The following is an 8,976-nucleotide window of genomic DNA, read 5'->3' on the forward strand; positions in this document are numbered from 1 at the left end:
GGAGACAAATTAACGCAGCTTTCTGCATGTCAGAGACTCGGATGACAAAATTTGATAAGAATTTCAAGATCTCAGGTGTATTAGGATTATTTCTTAAATTACTTCTCGTCAGAGGAGCCCGTTGAGTGCAAAAAAAAACTTGATTACCAGGCAGGAGGTCTTTGGCAGAATCAATATCGGTATCTCCCTGGCTTCTAGGCAGGTGATTTATTTTTAAACGAATTACATGTTAGTATTTAGCTATGTGTCGTCTACTTTCCCTCAAGACCGCGTGTCAACAGTCACGTGTTGTGGGATGGACGTTTGGTACCGAGGGACCATCTCTGTCGATATGAAGATGAACAGCTAACACCCAGAAGTAACCCCCACCCTCCTTCCAGCCACACACCCTCAGTCCCCTCCAACCCTGTGTCACGCTGCCCCGACCTGAGCTTCTTTCAAAGGTGCATCCCTCCGCCATGGTGAGCATTCCTGATGTAAATCAATGGCGGTCAATGTTTCATGTAAATGATTTAAATGAGGTGAAATTTATCTGGAGTAAAATGCCCGAGGGGTTCTACATTAGTATAAGATCAGCATGTTTGATCTTCTCCCCCACGACCCCGTCCTACATATGCGGATGATGGTTCATAAGATGACACCACGAGATAACGTCCAATTGCCAGCAATGCCTATTGTAGTTTCCAAGGACCATTACCGGTAGAGATGGATTTAGGTTAAACCTGGGGATGTTATACAACATGCCTATGCTGACGTGATTTACTACGCAGATTTCTCTCTGAAAGGTCTTTTCATTGTTTATGTTCATATTTGACGTATTCCAAGGTAAATGATTTCCGACGTTTTGCAGGACAATCAACAAGGCAAGCTGTTCTATCAATGTACAACACAAAGACTGTGTATCTTCATATTTCACGTAATATTCCCAGGAAATTGCTGACATGTTTCAAGACAATCAACAAGGCAAGCTGTTCCATTAATTGTACTCACAAAGAAAAGAATAGTTCCCCAAACGAGAAATTTGTATTGTCTTGGTGAAGATTTATCGGAGATGCGCTGAACTTGTGAAAAGAGGCACAACCAACGGTGAATCAAGAACCGATGTACATCATCTACAAGTGATACATCATCTACAAGTGATACCCGTCTAGAGACTGCTGCGAAGTCGTTGTAGCCATACGCGCCCATGTCGTTGGCGAACTTACCCTTGTTATCGGTAATGAGGAAGGAGGGCGTCCACGAACTCACAAACTCACAAACCGCACAGAGTGAGTATGTTGTCACGTGACTTCAAGCAATGGTCTGGACAATACGACAGAGGACACCTAGGTTGCCCTTCACAAATGGAACCAATGAGAGAATCGAACCCAAGTCGACAGTCAATCTTTGAACCTGTACCTTACAGTATCAACGTGCACACGGGGCTTGTCCTTGCCTTTTCCCGCCATGTTTAAGTGAGTGAGAGAGTGTGGTTTTACGCCGCTTTTAGCAATATTCCAGCAATATCACGGCGGGGGACACCAGAAATGGGCTTCACACATTGTACCCATGTCGGGAATCGAACCCGGGTCTTCGGCGTGGCGAGCGAACGCTTTATCCACTAGGCCACCTGACCGCCCCCTTTCATGTTTAAAGTCAATAGAATAGAATAGAATAGAATAAAATGGAATGGAATGGCACGGCACGGCACGGCACGGCACGACCCGGCACGGCAAGGAATTGAATGGAATGGAATGGAATGGAATAGAATAGAATAGAAGTTTATTGTACAGAACGTCCCCATAGAACATGGTTCAAACGTAGTACAAGTAACATATATCTGACAGAACAATACATAAATAGTCATACATAGAAAGATATAGATAATCAATTCACATATAAACAAGCTGGATATGTATGTAGTTACAGGTAGAATTTTCTAAATTGGTAACTTGTGTTCGCATTGATTATACCGATGATGTTTAAATAGACATTTGGTATATGACATTGAAATACTTTGGCAGAAGTAGATGCAGGATTGGGGAGATCTGTTAGAAATGTTACTGAATTGAGGCTTCTGAGTGAGGATTTTATTATATCGTTGTCCCTAGCAACCGGCATGTGATATGCTGAGACGGACAGGGAGAGGATGGTGAATACAAGGAATTTATTGCAAATAAACGAATGCGAAAGATCTACATTTCTCACAAAATTATTTTATTTTCAAGAAAGACGGCGACAGGGTTCGGCCTTTGCTTCGTCTCATATTAATCAAGAAATCCGAGCTACTTTTCAATGGTTAATGAGTACGATTTATTTACCCCCTGACAGTTTCCTTCACCTTGATGACTTCGTCAGAACGAGGCTGACCAGGCAGGACCCATGACAACGTACAGCGAGGACGGGAACGATTTCACGTCCACTCATTGATTCCGGCAGCCCGTGTATTGGCGAGAATGGGGAAAATTGGGTAAGAGGGGGACCTCTATGCCGAAGAAGAAACGCCATGGTCAACATTACGGTCGTGTTTACTTAGAACAACGGCAATCTTGTCTGAATTCACCGTACTATCAATTTGTGTTTCTGACTGGTCGAAAGAAAACTTTGCCGGCAGTCCCGATCCATTGACATTAACAATGGGCTGGATGTGGTGGGTTTCTTTGTGGACTGCTTTCGGTGGAGATTTCTCATGACTGTGGTTTTGGCGCTTTTATTTATTTGAATTCGATTTTAATACTTGTCATAACGTCAACACAAATCACACGCCACCATACCCGGATGTAACCACTCTTCACACATGTGTCGTATGTGGGAACCCAAATGAGGGTCTTCTCTCCGTGAAGTGATGACCAAGAATATTAATGGTAGACCAACACTAGGATCCTTGATATGACCAATGTTTATACAGTACTAAGACGCTGCCGAAGCCCGTAGACTTCCTCTTAAGTTACACAATATTAATACCGCATTGAACCAGTCAGTAATACGAGACTACTGCGATGCAATTCACTTTAAGTATCAGAAATAATAGCCCTTTATCAGACGAGGAGATTGCAGTTCTGCGTTATTAGTTCCGTCGAAGCAGTTGAAATAAATTTCGACTGAATCATGATTTATAAATATAGAGTAATAGTTCCAGCAAAACCAATATTATGTATCGCATAAGGTCATATGCGACAGCAACGTTTAGCGTTACGTTCTCCATTGTATGGTTCCTGCTTCAAAGCGCCACACTCCCGCTGCTTCGCGGAGATGTGTATCTGTTTATGATTTTACAAACGATATGTAAACGTGATTATAAATTTTGAATATGGCGATATGTATACGTTATCATAATTTATGTAAATTGTGATATGAAAACGTGATCATAATTTATGTAAATGGTGATATGTAAACGTGGTTATAATTTATGCAAATGGCGATATGTAAACGTGATCATAATTTATGTAAATGGTGATATGTAAACGTGATCATAATTTATGTAAATGGTGATATGTAAACGTGATTATAATTTATGTAAATGGCGATATGTAAACGTGATCATAATTTATGTAAATGACGATATATAATCGTGATTATAATTTATGCTCTGGTGGTATGTAAACGTGACTATAACAGATGTAAATGTGGCAAGACAACAGAAGTATACATCTACATTTAGATGTTTAACATATTTCGCTCAATATACGGATATGGATATATTTTATCAACATAGACATATTACGAGTAAACAGTCTGGTGAACCTAAGTCAATGATTGTAACTGTGCCACATTGTTTCTGTAGAGATTCAGTAGAAGTTCACTGCATTGTATTTTGACAATGATTTGTTATCATGAATGTAGTACTATTTAATGTAAGCAGTGGTGAGGAAGTTATTATATTAAAATGCTCGAATTATCTGTAAACTTACGGAATAGCATTGATGGGTGTCTAGCGTTATAGAAACATGTGGAATATTCTGTGATTTTAAGTGACACTAGACTGGTCTGGCACTGTGTGGAAAGTGCTGGAAACTGGTTAGCCTATATGTTAGAGCGGGTGCGTCTCCGTCTGATCTCATATTTCATCTGACATTACATCAAGACTAGCTTTTGAGTGGCGATCACATTTTAACCTGAATTCCTTACCTAGGTCTATCTCGTTAACTTGACCACTGCTGCGGCGAGGTAATTATTATCATTGGCGAGGTAATTATTATCATTGTCATTGTCATTTCCACTGCTCTCACATTGTATACTGCCATTAAATTTTGTACCACCACTCTATTGCATACTGCCATTGTAATTGCTGTGCAATAATTTGTATTGATTTGTAAACCTAGTTAATTGAGTAAAATTTATATTGTTGATTGTATACCATTTGTTGGTTTCACACTAAATTAATTTACTTACAGATTTCTGGGTTAACATATCGTTTTAATTTGGGAACCGACGCGGAACAATACATAATAATATAACCGGAAACGAAAAAAAAACTGATTTTGTGACAGGTGCCATCGGTGGGGCAAGATACGCTCACATTTCGTCACTATTTGATAATGATTCATAAACACATGCTCGTGATGTACAATCGACTCTGCCTTGAGCGGATATTTATTAAGATTATGGAAATGCGTTTTCGCTTTTATTTGTTTAAGTGTGACGCTAGTCGTATGAATTTAAACTATATCGTGGTAACAGTAGCTTTATCCTATGCTACGTTTACGCTTCTTTTGTTGATAATTCAGTAACATTATTCTTGGTCAGCGGTTCCCTGCATCAGTCAACTTGAAATTGCTCAGCCAGACCACAACGTTGAATAGTTCTCACTATCAATAATGTACAACCGCCATTACATAATTTAGTTGTACGGCCGAGCGGTGAGCATGAGAGAGGAGTCCCCAGCGATGTGTGCAGCAGATTTGATTGGCTGGAGAAATCTCGAGCTGTAACTCAAATTAAAACTGCACAAAAACAAAGGTTTTTCCTTCATGGTTTATTGAAAGGGGTTTTAAAAGTGGGTTTCATTTCCAAGAATGGTCACACGTAAGGCCATCACTACGCACGTGCGCTCCAACGCCGTCAGCAGTCGACGCTTGCTTCGGAGACAGAACTACATCGCGTAAGAATACATCCGTACATTGGCACATTAGTTTGGTGGTGGGAAAGTTTTAAATAGGGAAAATCCGTGATGCAAGAGGATTGCTAGTTTCTTTCACTCTTTACTCCGTAAAAGATTGACAAGCGATTTATTGCCTTGTGACAAGGACATGGTAGAAGGGCATTTCCGAATTTGACGCATTAGTGACCAGTGTTTTGACTTGTACCATATGTTCCCGTGGTTTTTTTCAAGTGAACAGTTGATTTGTGTATTTGTTTATGACGGCTGCCACCGGTGAGGCAGGATACGCCAACCTTTTCGCAAACATCTGGTATCAAAACTATTTAATAGTGATTCATAAACACATGCCTATGATAAAGTCTGAATCGTACAATGTACACTACTTTATACAAAGGTAATCAATCCGTATAACTAATATAAACTAATTATCCGGACATTTGTTTCAGTTAGGATGATGTCGGTGTGAATTTTGAGAGGATTCATCCTATATCGGTTCGAGCCTGGCCGCGTCACACCAAAAGACGTTAAAAGATGGTACTTTTTGTTACCCTGCCTGGTACTGGGCATCAAGAGACTAAACAAGTACGGTTATGCTCGTAAACAGTATACTGTGTCTGAGTGGGTTATCAATGTTAACCTGCGGCATGGTACCTCAGTGGGCTAGCACTATAAAACCGGCATTAGTGTAGACGTGTACAATCAACCACACACACACATACGTGCATGCACGTCGCTATATGAGTGCAATAATATCTAACGCGACGTTAAACCCCATTTCACCAAGTCTAGATGTTTACATTTTACTTCTATCGTTTCATTTGAAGCATGAACACATCACTAAATCTAATCACTGGAAACAGGCACGTGAATGAGAGATCACAATGGACCCGGAGATAACAACTGAAGCAATTAAAGGTGGCCTTGCAATTCTTAACATTCCCTGTGTCTAACAGAGAATAAACGTCTATGTTCACCCTTTGAATGAATCAAAGTCATTGTGACATCTCCCTACTCATGCTTTGAATATAACATAAGGCGATACCTACGATCTTCGTCTAAAATGAATAAACCCACGAGGGCAGTGTACACTAGTGCCGAAACGTGAACTAAATTTTGGACCTCTGAATTATTTCATCGACCACCCGACACATATTAATAACACCGCCATTTTAAGACACGGGAACCCTCACAATCTGAATCCTTGTGATTATGAGGTGAGAACATCATCAAGACTCGTTAATTTCATTATCCAAGACTTAGCCACTGCAGGCTCGTACCGTAGCCCCTAGTCCCTCCCACCACAACACTGGCTAGAGGACGGACGTCAGCATCGATCAATACATAATGAACAACGCTTGGGAGTGACCCAGCCCGCACTTTGATCTCCTTGGATAGCGCAATGGTCAGCTGCGTGATTAGGCATGTGTTTCCGCTTCCGTTGCTTCACTTCCCCAGGACCATGTATTATTCCGCAACACTGGGCGAACGCGCCACTTTGCATTGTTTTTCAGCAAGTAATTGACCAGGCAAGGACTACCCTCAGCCGAAATTGGTTCCCCACTTATTTAAAGAATTAAAAGAAGTATCAACCTCTCAAAAGTACGTGCGTGTGTCTCACATATTTCACGATAGGGTTTTTTGGTCGATATTCATACTAATCTCACCTCGCATATTTCAAATAAGTACCACGCGAGGAATTGCGGTTCGACTCCTGCCATGTTGGGAGTGCAAGTAATATTTCATACGATAATGTTCCGCGGCACGGTTTTTGCCGACTCATATTTAATTGATGCCGTTTGAAAAGTGCTCAGGGGTAACGCAACAGAGAGGAGACGTAGACAGACGTCATCTGGTTTCAAGGAAGCACAAGTGTCGATGACACAATCATGAATATTCAGTAGTCAAGAAATGCATCAACTCTTAAGATTTTCTAAAATGCGAGCCTGAAAAGCACCTGTGTTGTTTTATTGCCCTGAAACACTCTTTGACATTTCAAGATACGGAATAAGCTACATAATGGTCGGTACCGTACGCTACCTTGTTGTCAGCAACAACATCGCAATGTCATCGATATGTACAGGTAGGCTGCGAGATAACGAGACACAACGTAATTAGCTAAATATGCTCGCCACAATATTCGATGTGACATTTGAATTCAATTCAAATAAGGAGACTGTCGTCTTTCATTACAGAGAAATTTGAGATGACGGTCATATGTGACTTGCAACGCTACAGATATCGGATGCACAATCCATCGAGCGCCGTTTCTTGGTGGCAGATGACGAATATAGGGTGTGTTGGACAATTAAGGGTGGGGAGGGGCATTGATAGCGTGTACACCTAATATGACCTGAAAGACTCCCAACCACCCAAGACGTATTGCCTGCAAGCATCTATTTTTTTCTGAACTACAAAGAGCGGTTTAAAAAAGGTTAGTATACTTCAAATAGAATTCAGATAAAAATATTTATTTCAAATAATTCTAATATTGTATTTAAAAACATAATTAAAAAAATAAATAAAAATAACTAAATAACTAAATAAAAATATTAAAACCATCATCATCATAATCATGATCATCCGCTTTTTAAACGCATTACTCAATACGTAATGTGTATTCGAAGCGCTGCATTCTTTTTACCCGGGTCAATGGTTCAGTGTGCACTCGATTTTTCATTCTCAGCGAACGAGTACCTATTTCTACTCTTCAGTTTTGAAATAATGAAGGTTTGGGGACCAGTGCACTATCTGCTAGATTTAGGTTTGTCCGACGGATGACCTTAGTTGTGAACACATCTTTGTAGGAGTTGGACTGTGTGTCGAAACACAAATCATGATACTACATACCGTATTTCCTCTATTACACGCTGGACATCTGTCCGTCTCTATTGAGAAGGAATGCAAAATTCAATCAATGTCCAAGACAACAGTTACCTATTTTATACTGTGACATGTTGGTGATTAATAATGATCGTTTCTAAAAATGTACACATTTTATGGCGAGAGAAGTTGGGCTTGGTAATGCGGTGAGTTGCCAATGTGCCAACATTAAACAGATTCAGGTAAACAACGGATTACTCGAAATCAACAGACGCTCGACCGTCCAATTGAGGAAATACGGTATCCCGAGATTAGTTTTTCCACGGATGATTATACTATTAAACTAATGTTTTGAGGGTTTCGAAACATGTTTCGCGACAAATAAGTACCAGTGGTGGTTGTTTAAGATAGCAGTAAGCAATATTTGAGCAATACCACGGCGGTCTATAAATCGTCGAGTCTGGCAAACATGTGCCATCACAATGCACAATCCCCTTCAGACGGCTCTTACGATAAACAAGGGTCACTGGGGACCTAATCTTTGATGGAATCCCCAAAAGGTTCAACAGGGATGGATTGGCTTTTCCTAAATGTTCGGCTAAAGGAAGGCCATTGAAAAAACCGTTTCCCTAAAAGAGCGGCATGTTTCACCGTGAAATTAATGTTAAGAAAATATCTATATATGATCACATTTGTCGTAATACGTACTTCTTGCTATCTTGACCAAATAATTTCACAAATTTCTTGGGATGCGTGTAGTCAGTTAGTACGTCACATGCTTCCTCGTACGGTCGGTCGGTCATCGTGGATAGCACAGGGACCCCGTTCAATAAAGCTATCCGAGGACAATTATAATTCCCATACTTTAACATAGACCTACGATGTTCGCAGTGCTAAGACAACTTTGTGGCTACCTAAGAGTTCGGAATAACCAGATCCCTGTACAAACGAAACAAGCACTTTTCTAGTCCTTTCACTAAACTGGTTTCCCTCGAGTACAGCAAATTCTGTAGGTGTATGGATATATTTTTGTCCGATCTTTAATCGAGACAATTGTAACGTTGCATTAAGCATAC

Source organism: Haliotis rufescens, unplaced genomic scaffold, assembly GCF_023055435.1.
Source record: "Haliotis rufescens isolate VD_foot unplaced genomic scaffold, xgHalRufe1.0.p SCAF_3, whole genome shotgun sequence".
NCBI classification, from domain to species: domain Eukaryota; kingdom Metazoa; phylum Mollusca; class Gastropoda; order Lepetellida; family Haliotidae; genus Haliotis; species Haliotis rufescens.